The sequence below is a fragment of the Neofelis nebulosa genome, chromosome 4 (genome assembly GCF_028018385.1).
Source record: "Neofelis nebulosa isolate mNeoNeb1 chromosome 4, mNeoNeb1.pri, whole genome shotgun sequence".
Taxonomy (NCBI): domain Eukaryota; kingdom Metazoa; phylum Chordata; class Mammalia; order Carnivora; family Felidae; genus Neofelis; species Neofelis nebulosa.
Window position 1 is genome coordinate 165,437,479 of NC_080785.1, and position 14,971 is coordinate 165,452,449.

A 14,971-nucleotide genomic window follows, 5' to 3' on the forward strand; every position below is an offset into this window, starting at 1 on the left:
TTCTCTCTGCCCCTCCCCTGCTTGTATGCTCTCTCTTTCTCTCTCTTAAAGTAAGCATAAAAAAATTTAAATATATAATATGAGTATATATATTTACTATATATTATTCATATATAATTAATTATATTTAATTTTAATTATTAGATTAATTATTTTATAAGCATATATTATACAATAGAAATGTGAAACTATATATGATACAACTATAGTTAATATATTAATGATTATATAATTAGCATATATTATATATAATATTTAATATATTCATTATATATATATTTAACCTGTTCCTTGCTGATGGATATCTTCACTGCGATGAAATACATTTTTCTCCTATCAGATTTGTCTTTTATGTTTTTTTAATGTTTATTTATTTGTTTTTGAAAGAGAGACAGAGTGTGAGCAGGGGAGGGGCAGAGAGAGGGGGAGACACAGAATCCGAAGCAGGCTCCAGGCTCCGAGCTGTGGGCACAGAGCCTGATGTGGAGCTCAGACTCACAAACCGTGAGATCGTGACCTGAGCTGAAGTCGGACGTTCAACCGGACTGAGCCACCGGGGCGCCCCTCAGATTTATCTTTTAAAGAGACTCCAGCCTGGGAGACGCCTTCTTTATCCACACTCCCTCAGGAAGCCCCTTGGGGCTCTTGGCCTTAAATACCCGCGTATCTGATGCTTCCTAGGTTCGTCTCTCCCACCCACATATCTCTCCCAAGCTCCAGACCTCCCTCCCTCTCATCTCCCCTTGGATGTCTGATTAGGCACCGAAATGAACACGTCTGAGAAGAACTACTGATCTTATCCCTCACCCAAAGCACTGCCCCTTCCACCTGCCCCTGCTTGGAGCTGTTCTTCATTTCTGTCGCTTCACGGCCCACAAGCTGTTGGCTAATCCAGCGGGCTCAACCCTGCACGTCTGCCCAGAGCTCAGCACCTCCCCCCTGGTTGGAACCGCCATCACCTCTCACCCAGACAGTTGTAGACATTACCTCCTCCTATGTATCCCAGCCCCCACTCCTGCTCCCTTGTAAATTCTGTTCCCTTCAGTGGCTGGAGGAATCGTTTTAGTTTTTAGTTTGGTTTTCTTTTTTAATGTGTATTTATTTATTTTGAGAGGGAGAGAGAGCATGAGCAGGGGAGGGGCAGAGAGAGAGAGAATCCCAAGCAGGCTCCGTGCCATCAGCACAGGAGCCCAATGCAGGGATCAATCTCCCGACAGTGAGACGACGACCTGACCCAAAATCAAGAGTCAGAGGCTTAACCGACTGAGCCACCCCGGGCACCCCCACCCCCGGCTTTTTTTTTTTTTTTTTTTTCTTCATGGGTAACTTATGAGCATAGCACCTCCCTCCTCAGAGTATGCTTTATGGACCAACAGTGTCGGCATCATCTGGAATCTTGCTCAAAATGCAGACTCCTAGGGGCGCCTGGCTGGCTCAGTCGGTAGAGCATACAATTCTCGGTCTTGGGGTTGCGAGTTTGAGCCTCATGTTAAGTGTAGGGATTACTTAAAAACCAAACCTTAAATAAAATGCAGACTCTTAGGGTCCACCCCAAACCTACTGAACAGGAACTTGCATTTTCACAAGATCCCCGGGTGATCCATATGCACACAGAAGCTTGAAAATGCTCCCATGTGATACATTTACTGCTTATTTTGTTTACTGTCTGTCTCCCCTGGTACAATGTAAGCCCTCCGGAGCAAGGGGTTTTCTCTATTTTTTTTTTTTTTCACTGCTATACTTTCATCACCCAGAACAGTATTTGGCACATGGTAGATACTCAGCACACATTTATTGAATCAATGAAGGAATGGCTAATGGCTGGAGAATGGACTGTATGAGGCAATGGTCCAGACGGATGTGCCAGTCAGCATTGCTGGTTGAAAGCAACAGAAATTGTCTTAAGCACAAAGAGAATCTTGTAGGTTACTGGAGGTTTTCCAGCATGGGTGACAGTCTGGAATATCCACTGGGAAAAAATAGACAGAAGGATCCGGAGATTGAGCGTTAGGGACAATTGGCCGAGGAGGTCACAGTTCCCACTCCCAAAAGAAATGCTTGGATGTTGGAAAGCAAAACAAACAAGCAAACAAACCAATAAGATGAAAAGACATGACGAACGTCTTCTACAAAGGGAGACCTGTGAGGGGATAGGTGTAACCATTCAGAAGAGAAATGTGGCAGCTTGTGTGAGTAGAATCTAGAGGAGGCGACGGACTTATGAAGTGTTTGTAGGAGGAGGTAGAACAGACAGCGCTTGCAGATTGCAGAATAAATTGTCTTCGAAAAGTCATGCTTCTCCTTTGTAACAGTTATCTATTGCTGCATAACAAATTAACCCAGAATTTAGTAGCTGAAAACAATAACAATAGCTTTAAACATTATCCATAACTTGGGGCGTCTGGTTGGTTCTGTCAGTAGAGCATGAGACTCTTGATCTTGGGGTTGTGAGTTTGAGACCCATATTGGGTGTAGAGATTACTTAAAATAAGATCTTAGAAAAACATTATCAATAACAATAAACATTATCTCACATAATTTCTGTGGGTCAGGAATCTAGGGGCAACTTGGCTAAGTGTTGTCACTCGGGGTCTTTCATAATGGTGGCCTCAAAATGTCAACCAGAGCTGTAGTCCTATCCAAAGGCTTAACCAGAGTTGAAGGATCCCCTTCTAAGATTCCTCACTCACATAACTCATTCACAAGTTGGATGCTGGACAAACTGGATGTGTAGATACACATGGACTTTTTGATTAGTTGAATGTCCTTACAATATGGTGACTGGCCTCCCCCTAGAGCAAATGATCCAAGAGGGCAAAGTGGAAGCTATAATGTCTTATGCAATCTAGCTTTGCCAGGCACACATTGTCACTTTCAAGGTATTCTAATGGTCACACATGATTCCATGTGGGGCAGGGGACTCTGCAAGGGGATGATACCAAGAGGTGAGCATCACTGAAGGCCATCTTGGAGGGTGGTCACCATATCCTTCCACCCTGAGACTACATCTCCCAGCATTCCTTGCATCTGATGAGCCATTTGATGAGTTTTCATTAATGGACCCTGCAAGGAAACGATGTGTGACACTTCTATGCCAGGGCGCCTTGGAAGCAACTGTGACTTCTCCACTCTTAATCTCCTCCCACAGGCTCTTGCAAAGAAATGAAGTGGCCTGATAAAGAGGGTGGAACCATAGAAGAAGCCCGGGAAGGGAGCCACCTGTCAATTAGGAACACTCCTTTTGGATTTGGATGAGTGAGCAACAAGGTTGCATCATATTTCAGTCATTAGACATTCTAAGGTTTGTTCATTGCAGCAGCTAGTTATTACCTAACTAATTCAGGAATGGATTGAATATGAATGACTGAATTCATTTTTATGGGTAAATAAGGTTCACATGTTTCTGGCTAGAGCCATTGGGTGCATGAAAGTGCCTTTTACAGAGACATAGGTTTGGGGGGAAGATAATGAGCTAGTTTAGGGCAGGGTTTCTCCACTATAGCACGCTTGACATTTAGGTTCTGTGTGGTATGGGGTCATCCTGTGCATTGTAGCATAGTAGCTCAGTAGCATCCCTAGCCTCTATTCCCTAGACGCCGGTAGTGTTCCCCAATATGTCAGCCAAGAATGTCTCTAGACATTACTCAGTGTCCCCACTTGAGAGCCATTGGGTTACGACCTGGTAAGTTTGTGCAGCCCATAAATATCCAATTGGAGATTTCCAGGAAGCTGATGATTCTGTAATTCTGGCACCCAGGGAGTATGGAGCAGGTGAGATCTTCCCTCCCCCACCCCGTCCCAAGAATGGGTTGAAGTGAGAGAAGAGGAAGGAGGGCCGGCCAGTCAGAGAAGTAGGAGGGGACCCGCGTGTGGGGAGGCAGCCACAGGTGCAAGGAAGATAATGGATCAAGTAGGGCAAGTCTGGCAGGGGCATAGGCTGTTGAGATCTGCCATCAGTTTCAGAAGCGCCAGATGCTTCGGGGGGCCATTTTAGTGGAGCGGGGGTCATTTAAATGGGGTGTCAGTCATAAAAATGATATTGTGCATTCATTTTGTTGACATGAAAAGACTTCCACGGTGTAACTTTAAAAAATTACTGGAGTTTAAGATACACTCAGTAAAGTGCATACATCTTAACTGTATAGGTCAATGAATTGTTTTTCACATGGTCTACACCTGTGTCACCATACCATGTTCAAGATCTAGAAAGTTCCTTCATGCCCCTTCTCACTCAGTATAGCCTGGACTGTCCAAGATACCACCATTTTTATCCCCTTGATGTAATATCGAAGGGTCCAAAGACCACAGCCCTGTACACTTCTGTTTTTCTCCCCTCTCCTTCCCTGTCCATCTCGTTTTAAAGTCAACTCTATTGAAGTATATTTGTATAATAAAATATACCCATTTTAAGTGTACAGTTTGATGAGTTTTGATAAAGCCGTGTAATGACTACTACAGTCAACACAGAGAACATCTCCATGACCTCCAAAAGATCCCCTGGGTCCCTTTGTAATCAACCCCACCCCTTCCATCTTATCCCCAATCATTGGTCCAATTTTCCATCACTCCAGGTTAGATTTTCCTTAACTAGAATTTCATATATGTGGAATCACATAGTATATAGTCTTCGGTGACTGGATTCTTTCATTCCCCAATCATTGGTCCAATGATAGCTCACTGCATTTGGTATTCCTATCCAAACAATCCTTTAACTATGCCAGAATCTATAATCCGTGGACCCTTCCCTCCCTTTCCCCTGTCCCCTCACTCGGTTTAGAGCCATGGTCTTCCGTTACAATCGCTCCTTGACATATGTCCTCAACTCCCCCGTCTGCCTCTTCCTTCGTCACATTTACGTGGTCAGACTTGGCCTGATTAAAGGCAGCCCTGTGTATACTCCTCACCTGCACCTGGGAAGCCTCATACACAGCCATGCCAACTGGTCTCCCTTGAGATTTTTGACCACCAATTTCCTGCCCAGCAGTCCTATGTGTCCTGGTCCATTCACTTATCCACTCTCTCATATGGTAACATCTCACCTTTCCTTCTCCCCTCAAGTCTTCCCCTTCCTCCTGAATCTCAGTTCTTGACCTCGCCTCCTATCTTCTGCAAAAACAAAGCCACAGAAGGGGACTTTCACAGCACATAGGCTGCCAACATTGCCTTCTTTCTTGTTATCATGACTCCCAGGCTCCCAGCCAAGGCCAACTCTCCCTACCTATATACTGGATTCCACTCCACCCAAGGTCATCACTCTTCTTAAGTGTCTACTTCCTTTTATTACATCAGATGTTGCTTCTTGTCTTGATTATACCCATTAGCTTATAAACATGTACTAATAGCTCCCATCTTTAAAAAAGGTAGATGTTGGGGCGCCTGGGTGGCGCAGTCGGTTAAGCGTCCGACTTCAGCCAGGTCACGATCTCGCGGTCCGTGAGTTCGAGCCCCGCGTTGGGCTCTGGGCTGATGGCTCGGAGCCTGGAGCCGGTTTCCGATTCTGTGTCTCCCTCTCTCTCTGCCCCTCCCCTGTTCGTGCTCTGTCTCTCTCTGTCCCAAAAATAAACAAAAAATGTTGAAAAAAAAAATAAAAAATAAAAAAGGTAGATGCATGATCCCACATTGTCCTCCAGTTATTACCCATTTATTCATTCTCCTTTACAGAAAAACAACAACAACAACAACAACAACAACTTTTAAGAGTCGGATCTCCTCTTGGTTTCTACTCCTCTTTTCATTGTCTCTTGAGCCCACTCTAATTGGGCTTCCCCCTCATGACTCCACGGAGACACCAGCTGTCAGTCAAGGTCATTAGTGGCTTCTAGATGGCCACATTCAAAGACCAGTTTCAATAGCTAAATTCAAAGGTCACACAAGGAAAATAGAAAATGCTTTGAGATGAATGGAAATGAAGACATATCATCAAAACGTATTGGGGTGCAGCTAAAGCAGGGCTTAGAGAAAGATTTATAGCTGTATATGCCTATATTAAAAAAGAAGAAAGATTGGGGTGACTTAGTGGCTCAGTCGGTTAAGCATCCGACTTCAGCTCAGGTCATGATCTCATGGTTCATGAGTTCGAGCCCGTATCAGGCTCTGTGCTGACAGCTCAGAGCCTGGAGTCTGCTTTGGATTCTGTGTCTCCCTCTCTCTCTGCCCCTCTCCTGCTCACACTTTGTCTCTGTCTCTCGTTCTCTCAAAAGTAAGTATTAAGAACATTTAAAAAAGAAGAAATTTTTAAAAATAAGAAATCTATGACCTAAAGTTACAACAAATTCAACGGTCAATCATCATTTCCTTGTGTTGTTTGTCCTAGTAGCAGCTTTTGACACAGTTTATCACTTCTTCTTTTTAAATTATTATTTTTTTTTTAAGCAGAGAACAAAGAACTTTATTCAATCACCTGAAATAGCCATTGTTAAAATTTCAAAAAATAAATAGAATTATACTGTTTTAAATCTTATTTTTGGGGGGCACCTGGGTGGCTCAGTTGGTTAAGTGACCGACTTCGGCTCAGGTCACGATCTCATGGTTTGTGGGTTCGAGCCATGCATTGGGCTCTGTGCTGAACACTTGCTCAGAACCTGGAACCTGCTTCAGATTCTGTGTCTCCTTCACTCTCTGCCCCTCCCCCTCTTGTGCTCTGTCTCACTCTGTCTCTCAAAAATAAATAAATGTAAAAAAAAATTTTTAATCTGATTTTTTCATTAGAGTAGTTTTGATTTTGTTTATGACATTGTTACTCTTCCATAGTATTTTATTTATTTGTTTATTTAATTTATTTTTTAATTTACATCCAAGTTAGCATACAGTGCAACAGTGATTTCAGGAGTAGATTCCTTAATGCCCCTCACCCATTTAGCCCATCCCCCCTCCCACAACCCCTCCAGTAACCCTCTGTTTGTTCTCCATATTTAAGAGTCTCTTATGTTTTGTCCTCCTCCCTGTTTTTATATTATTTTTGCTTCCCTTTCCCTATGTTCATCTGTTTTGTATCTTAAAGTCCTCGTGAGTGAAGTCCTATGATATTTGTCTTTCTCTGACTAATTTTGCTTAGCATAATCCCCTCCAGTTCCATCCACATAGTTGCAAATGGAAAGATTTCATTCTTTTTGATTGCCGAGTAATACTCCATTACACACACACACACACACACACACACACACACACACACCCACCCCACATCTTCTTTATCCATCCATCCATCCATCCATCGATGGACATTGGGGCTCTTTCCATACTTTGGCTATTGTTGATAGTGCTGCTATAAACACTAGGGTGCATGTGCCCCTTCGAAACAGCCCACCTGTATCCCGTGGATAAATACCTGGCTGTGCAATTGCTGGGTCATAGGGTAGTTCTATCTTCAGTTTTTTGAGGAACCTCCAGACTGTTTTCCAGAGTGGCTGCACCAGCCTGCATTCCCACCAACAGTGCAAAAGAGATCCTCTTTCTCCACATCCTCACCAACATCTGTTGTTGCCTGAGTTGTTACTGTTAGCCATTCTGACAGGTGTGAGGTGGTATCTCATTGTGGTTTTGATTTGTATTTCCCTGATGATGAGTGATGTTGAGCATTTTTTCATGTGTCTGTCAGTCATCTGGATGTCTTTGGAAAAGTGTCTATTCATGTCTCTTGGCTATTTCTTCACTGGATTGGTTGTTTTTTGGGTGTTGAGCTTGATAAGTTCTTTATAGATTTTGGATACTAACCCTTGATCTGATATGTCGTTTGCAAATATCTTCTCCCATTCCACCAGTTGCCTTTTAGTTTTGCCAATTGTTTCCTTCACTGTGCAGAAGATTTTTATAATAGTAGTTCATTTTTGCTTTGGTTTCCCTTGCCTCTGGAGACGTGTTGAGTAAGAAGCTGCTGCGGCCAAAGTCAGAGAGATTTTTGCCTGCTTTCTCCTTGAGGATTTTGATGGCTTCCTGTCTTACGCTTAGGTCTTTCATCCATGTTGAGTTTATTTTTGTGTGTGGTGTAAGAAAGTGGTCCAGGTTCGTTCTTCTGCATGTCGCTGTCCAGTTTTCCCAGCACCACTTGCTGAAGCGACTGTCTTTATTCCATTGGATATTCTTTCCTGCTTTGTCAAAGGTTAGTTGGCCATACGTTTGTGGGTCCATTTCTGGATTCTCTATTCTGTTCCATTGATCTGAGTGTCTGTTCTTGTGCCAGTACCATACTGTCTTGATGATCATAGCTTTGTAATACAGCTTGACGTCCGCACTTCCTCTTTTTTTAAATTGCAGTAATATATATATAACATGAAAGTTACCATTTTAACCATTTAAAAAATTTTAATGTTTGTTTTTTTTTTTTTTAATTTTTTTTTCAACGTTTATTTTATTTTTTGGGACAGAGAGAGACAGAGCATGAACGGGGGAGGGACAGAGAGAGAGGGAGACACAGAATCGGAAACAGGCTCCAGGCTCTGAGCCATCAGCCCAGAGCCTGACGCGGGGCTCGAACTCACAGACCGTGAGATCGTGACCTGGCTGAAGTCGGACGCTTAACCGACTGCGCCACCCAGGCGCCCCATTATTTTTTTTATATTAGAGAGAGAGAGAGAGAGAGAGAGAGAGAGCGTGAGCAGGGGAGGGGCAGAGAGACAGAGACAGATACAGAATCTGAAGCAAGCTCTAGGCTGCGAGCTGTGAGCTGTCAGCGTAAAGCCCAACCTGGGGCTTGAACTCACGAGCAGTGAGACCATGACCTGAGCGGAAGTCGGATGCTTAACCGGCTGAGCCACCCAGGTGCCCCTCATTTTATCCGTTTTTAAGTGTACAGTCTATGGCATTAAGTACACTGACATCATTGTGTAACCATTCCCACCACATTTCGTTTCTTCATCTGTTGATGGACACTGGGACTGCTGCATCTTTTGGGTTATTGTGAATCATGTTGCTGTGAACATGGGTGTGCAAATGTCTTTGAGACCCTGCTTTCAGTTCTTTTGGATAAGTAGGAGTGAAGTTGCCCTGCATCATGGAGGAATTCTAATTTTAGCCTTTTTGAGGCAAACCATTTGGGGCACCAGGACGAGCAACCTCCCCGCTTTCCTGGGGCTTTTCTCAACACAGGGGATCTTCGCTGTCAAAAGTGGGAAAGCCCCAATCAGTTGAGGCTGGGTTGGCCACCCTACCGGGAACATTTTGTCCTGCTCTGTGCTCCGGGCAACACTATCTCAACCCACCAAGTCAGTTTCGAGATGGAAACCCAAAATCTTCATGAGTTTCCTGGAGCTGCCAGAGCACCACAGACCGGGGGGTTTACACAACAGAACTGCATGGTCTCACAGTTCTGGAGGCTGGAAGTCTGGGATCAAAGTGTCAGTAGGGCCGTGCTCCCTCTGGAACCTGTAGGGGCGCATTCTTCCTTGCTTGTCCCAGCTTCTGGTGGGGTTTTTTGGCCATCGATGGTCTTGCTTGGTTTGTAGACCCATCCTGTCCCCACATGACATGCTCCCTGTGTCCTTTCATGGTCTCCTCCCTTTCTGTGGGTTTCTGTCCAAATTTCCTCTTTTTCTAAGGATGCCATATGGATTATGGCCCGTCCTGATGACTTCATCTTAACCTCATCACCTCTGTAAAGACCTCGTCTCCAAATAAGGTCACATTCCAAGGTCCTGGGGAGTTGCGACTTCAACATACTTTTTTTTTTTTATAATCGGTATAATCTGATCCATAACTTAGACTTTGAGAGGGGGTGTTCTCCTCCCTCCCTTTGAAAGAGAAGGAACAGGCAGAGTCTCTCCCTTTGGACCACAGTGATCTTGGCTGTGATGTTGGAGAGAAACGTTGAATTTCAGGGCTAAACTTGCAAGCCTAAATCCTCTGAACCTTAAAATCTGGCAGAAATCCCAGTTGGCAATATGTCTGCCAAAGTGTCAGTATTCCCCTACAGGTGAATACCAGGAGAAAAAGCAAAAGGTGAGCCTCAGAATAACCATCGAGGGTTATTGGATCTCAGAGGTGGAGGCGGTGAACGGTACATTTTGTGAAACTCTCTTGTGGGAGGGAGGAGAAAGGTGAGGGGTCTGGTGAAGGAAAAGCTTCCAAAATGGGGTTGTCAGATTGAGCAAATAAAAATACAGGAGGCCCATTTAAACTTGAATTTCAGATGCACGAGGAATACTTTTTCAGCAGTTTCAGTCCATGCCACGCAATATCGAGGACACACTTGTGCTAAAAATTATTCATGGTTTGTCTTATCTGAAATTCAAGTGTAACTGGGTGTCCTGCATTTTATCTGACAATGCTTCTGCGAATAAGTAATGGAGTTAAGCCACATTAGAAGGCAGTGGTGATGGATTTCTTGAAGCCTTGAGGCCACTTGGGGATGTGTCGGAAGCAGGAACAGTTCACATGGCTCTGAGGATGGCTTCTAATGGGGCTTAGTGATCTCTTCCCTTTGTTGTCCTGGAGTATTGGGATGTAAACAGGAAGGAGACAAACTGACCCCAATGAAAACCCGTGTGGGGCTCTTAGTGGATACATAGTCTCCCCTGATCCTCCCACTGAGATGACCACCCTTCTGGATTTGGTATTCACGATCCCTTTGCTTTTTTTTTTTTTTTTTTAAGACATTAAAAAAAAAATCATATGTGCCTGTCTCCCTAAACCCAAGGCAATATTAAAAATAGTTATGGATCTTAACCCATTAGCTGCTGGGTCGTGAAGAAGTCTATAGGGTCATAGGGACAAAGTCTGGGTGGTCGGGGATCCACCCGAGTGAGGGAGCCTTGAAGCAGCAGCTAGGTACCAACCAATACTGCAATATTTTAACAACAGATACATCCACACACGTGTGTGAGGCTAGCAGCCCCACCCCAAATATCATTTATTTAATGTAGCCTGATTTTTGCCATTCTATGAATAGATGTACTGCCTTGTGACATTTTTTTTTTTTTTTGGTCCAGCATTATCTTGTTGGGAGTCACTCATGTGGATGCATGTCCCTGCTGTTCACTTATGTGTATTCCACTGAATGAAAATGCCATCGTTCATTTATCGAGTCTGCCTTTCGTGAGTATTCAGACTTCCAGGGTTTCAAGCAGCTCTGAATAATCTTGTGCACGAGTCCTGAGTCCGTGTGCGAGAGTTTCTCCGAGGAATGTGACCCCAGGAGGGATGTTCCCAATCACAGGGTATGTTCGTTTGCAGCTTTGCTGGATGTGGCAGAGGCAGCCTGCTCCGTGACAAAGATTCAGGCTCCCTTTCCACAGGGTAGAGTTTTCACAGAGGAGCCACTGCTCTGCCAGAAACTACATTTCCCAGCTCCCCTTGCGTCTGGTTGAGGTCACGTGGACTCATTGTGACCAATAGGAAGTATGCTAAAGTGAGGGGAATCCTGCTGGGCTGAGGCGGTTAAGAATCCAACGTGTCTTCCATAGGCTCTCTTTTTCCTACTTGGGAAGGGGGGGGGGGCACCATGACAACTTCATGCTGGGGATGGAAGTCACATGGTGTGGGGATGGAAGATCACAAGATGGAAGGAGCCTGGGCCACTTGACAGACCAGCAGACGGACAGACAGACAGCCTTCCAGGGCAGAGGCACACAACGCACTTTATGTCTTAAGACATTGAGATTTGATGTATTGTCTTATTCTAGCAATTGGCCTGGTCGGCTCAATAACACACTAGGCAATGTCATATCGTTTTCCAAAGTGGTTGACCATCTCACATTTCCACCAGTCAGGGATAAGAGGATGCTCTCCCCATCCTCATCAATACTTTTGATGAGCCAACATATTTTTTTTTCTTTTTCTTTTGAAATATTTCTGTTGCAACAGAAAAATTCCAAGAATACATTGAACCATGTACCTTTCACCCAAATTCCCCAATCACTTGCATTTTGCCATATTCTCTCCCTCCCCCCTTCCTTCTCTCATCTCTCCCCCCATTTTTGCTATTTCAGGGCAAGTTGTGGACATCATGTCCCTTCACCCTTAAATATTGAAGGATGTGTCTCCTAACAACTAGGACACTCTCATACATAACTGCAACTCATGTATCAAATTCGAAAATCGTATTGTCATACAATACTATTTCAATATACGGTCAATATTCAAATTTCACCAATTGTTCAATCACATCCTTTACAACCCTGGGAGTTTTCACATTTTAAACTTTGTCCAACTGTATCTGCAGCCATTACTTACTTAAACGTTGTTTTCAAATGAACTCATTTTTCAAAAGTGTTAATACACACATTTATTCCCAAAGGCAATTCTACAGTGCTGCCCTAAATGGAGAGCTAGAAAAGTAGATCAACTAGAAAGCAGTAAATAGAAGGCAAGATAAATACAAAGATAAATAGAAAGCAACAATATAGGTCTGTTTATTATCTGGATTTTGGTGGTGGTTTCAAAGGTGTGTGCATATGTCCAGATGTATTGAATGAGAATACTTTAAACATACGAAGTTTATTCTATGTCAATTACACCTCAATAAAGCTGTCTAAAAATCAATACAGAGAAGCCAAAAGGTGAAATTCTAGCCCAGAAGGGGAGACCAGGAATTGATAGAGAGGCTCTGAAGGTACCGGAACACCCAACGGAGGCTTTCTCATTGACCAAAACCAACCGGGAAGAGAAATCAAGAGACTGACTTTCTCACAATAGGATCCAACGCTATTTATGACCATAAAGAGGTCCCCACCCTTTGAGAAACAGTGTCCCCTCATTGTGTGTGACTCTGGGAGAGGTCACTTGAACTTCTTAGAGCCTCTGTTTTCTCCTCCATAAGATCACCCCATGAGGCGAGGTGGGGGGTGGTGTCTTAGCGACTAAGCTACAGAAACAGTTTTACTTCCATATCCTGGGGACTCTGCGGTATCTGGGGCAATGAAAGGAGATAATGGTAGCACAGTGCTTGGTACTTCCTGACATCATTAGTCCAGTCCCATCCGGTGGAAATCTTATGTGAGCCACATATGGGACTTACAGGTTTTTTTTCATTATATTTTTTATTTATTTTAAATCCAGGTTAGTTAACATATAGTGTAATAATGATTTCAGCAATAGAATTTAGTGATTCATCACTTACGTATAACACCCAGTGCTCATCCCAACAAGTGCCTTCCTTAATACCCATCACCCGTTTAGCCCATCCCCCCCTCCCCTCCCATCCAGCAACCCTCAGTTTGTTCTCTGTATTTAAGAGTCTCGTATGCTTTGCCTCCCTCTCTGTTTTTATCTTATTTTTCCTTCCCTTCCCCTTTGTTCATCTGTTTTATTTCTTAAATTCCACATATGAGTGAAATCATATGATGTTTGTCTTTCTCTGACTTATTTCACTTAGCATAATCCCCTCCAGTTCCATCCACGTAGTTGCCAATGGCAAGACTTCATTAATTTTTTTAAATGTTTATTCATTTTTTTTTGAGAGAGAGAGAGAGAGACAGAATGTGAGTGGGGGAGGGACAGAGAGAGAAAGGGAGACACAGAATCCGAAGCAGGCTCCAGGCTCTGAGCTGTCAGTGCAGAGCATGATGTGGGCTCAAACTCACGAACCGTGAGATCATGACCTGAGCTGAAGTTGGACACTCAACGACTGAGCCACCCGGGTGCCCCAAGACTTCATTCTTTTTGATTGCTGAGTAATATTCCATTGTATATACATATACTACATCCTTTTTATCCATTCATCAGTCAATGGACATTTGGGCTCTTTCCATACTTTGGCTATTGTCAAGAACACTGCTATAAACATTGGGGTGCATGTGCCCCTTCAAATCAGCATTTTTTTTTTATCCTTTGGATAAATACCTAGTAGTGCAATTGCTGGGTCTTAGGGTAGTTCTATTTTTTTTAATCAAAAATTTTGAAAATATTTACTTATTTTTGAGAGAGAGAGAGAGACAGAGTGTGAGCAGGGGAAGGGCAGACAGAGAGGAAGACAGAATCCAAAGCAGGCTCCAGGCTCTGAGCTATCAGCACAGAGCCTGCTGCAGGGCTTGAACTCATGAACTGCGAGATCATGACCTGAGCCAAAGTCAGATGCTTAACTGACTGAGCCACCCAGGCGCCCCAAGGTAGTTCTATTTTTAATTTTTTGAGGAACCTCCATCCTGTTTTCCAGAGTGGCTACACCAGTTTGCATTGCAAAGGGTTCGTCTTTCTCTGCATCCTTGCCAACATCTGTTGTTTCCTGAGTTGTTAATTTTAGCCATTCTGACTGTGTGAGGTGGTATCTCATTGTGGTTTTGATTTGTATTTCCCTGATGATGAGTGATGTTGAGCATTTTTTAGTATGTCGGTTGGCCATCTGGATGTCTTCTTTGGAGAAGTGTCTATTCATGTCTTTTGCCCATTTCTTCACTGGATTATTTGTTATTTGGGTGTTGAGTTTGATAAGTTCTCTATAGATTTTGGATACTAACCCTTTATCCGACGTGTCATCTGCAAATATCTTCTCCCATTCTGTCGGTTGCCTTTTAGTTTTGCTGATTGTTTCCTTCACTGTGCAGAAGCTTTTTATTTGGATGAGGTCCCAATAGTTCATTTTTGCTTTTGTTTCCCTTGCCTCTGGAGACGTGTTGAGTAAGAAGTCGCTGTGGCCAAAGTCAAAGAGGTTTTTGCCTGCTTTCTCCTTGAGGATTTTGATGGCTTCCTGTCTTACGCTTAGGTCTTTCATCCATGTTGAGTTTATTTTTGTGTGTGGTGTAAGAAAGTGGTCCAGGTTCATTCTTCTGCATGTCGCTGTCCAGTTTTCCCAGCACCATTTGCTGAAGAGACTGTCTTTATTCCATTGGATATTCTTTCCTGCTTTGTCAAAGGTTAGTTGGCCATACGTTTGTAGGAACTTAAAATTTTCTAGTAGCCACATTTGGGAAAGAAAAACAGAACAGCTGACATGATTTCTAATAATATCCTTTATTTAACCCAATATCCAAGACACTATTATTTTAATACATGGCACTTAGCCCCATTTCAAGGGCTTAGCCTTGTGACCAGAGCCTACCATATT

The 14,971-nt window shown here is 43.5% G+C and overlaps 1 protein-coding gene across 2 annotated transcripts in view; it reads left to right on the plus strand.

Moving 5' to 3' along the window:
- Positions 1-14,971, plus strand: part of ACER1 (alkaline ceramidase 1) — a 45,388-nt gene that overhangs the window by 5,255 nt on the left and 25,162 nt on the right. Inside the window, exon 2 of one of the 2 annotated variants that reach the window (XM_058728274.1) lies at positions 3,149-3,301. The exons of the other annotated variant lie outside the window; for it this stretch is intronic. The gene's annotated coding sequence lies outside the window, so the exon portion shown is untranslated. The remainder of the gene's footprint in view (positions 1-3,148; positions 3,302-14,971) is intronic. 2 annotated transcript variants of the gene reach the window in all.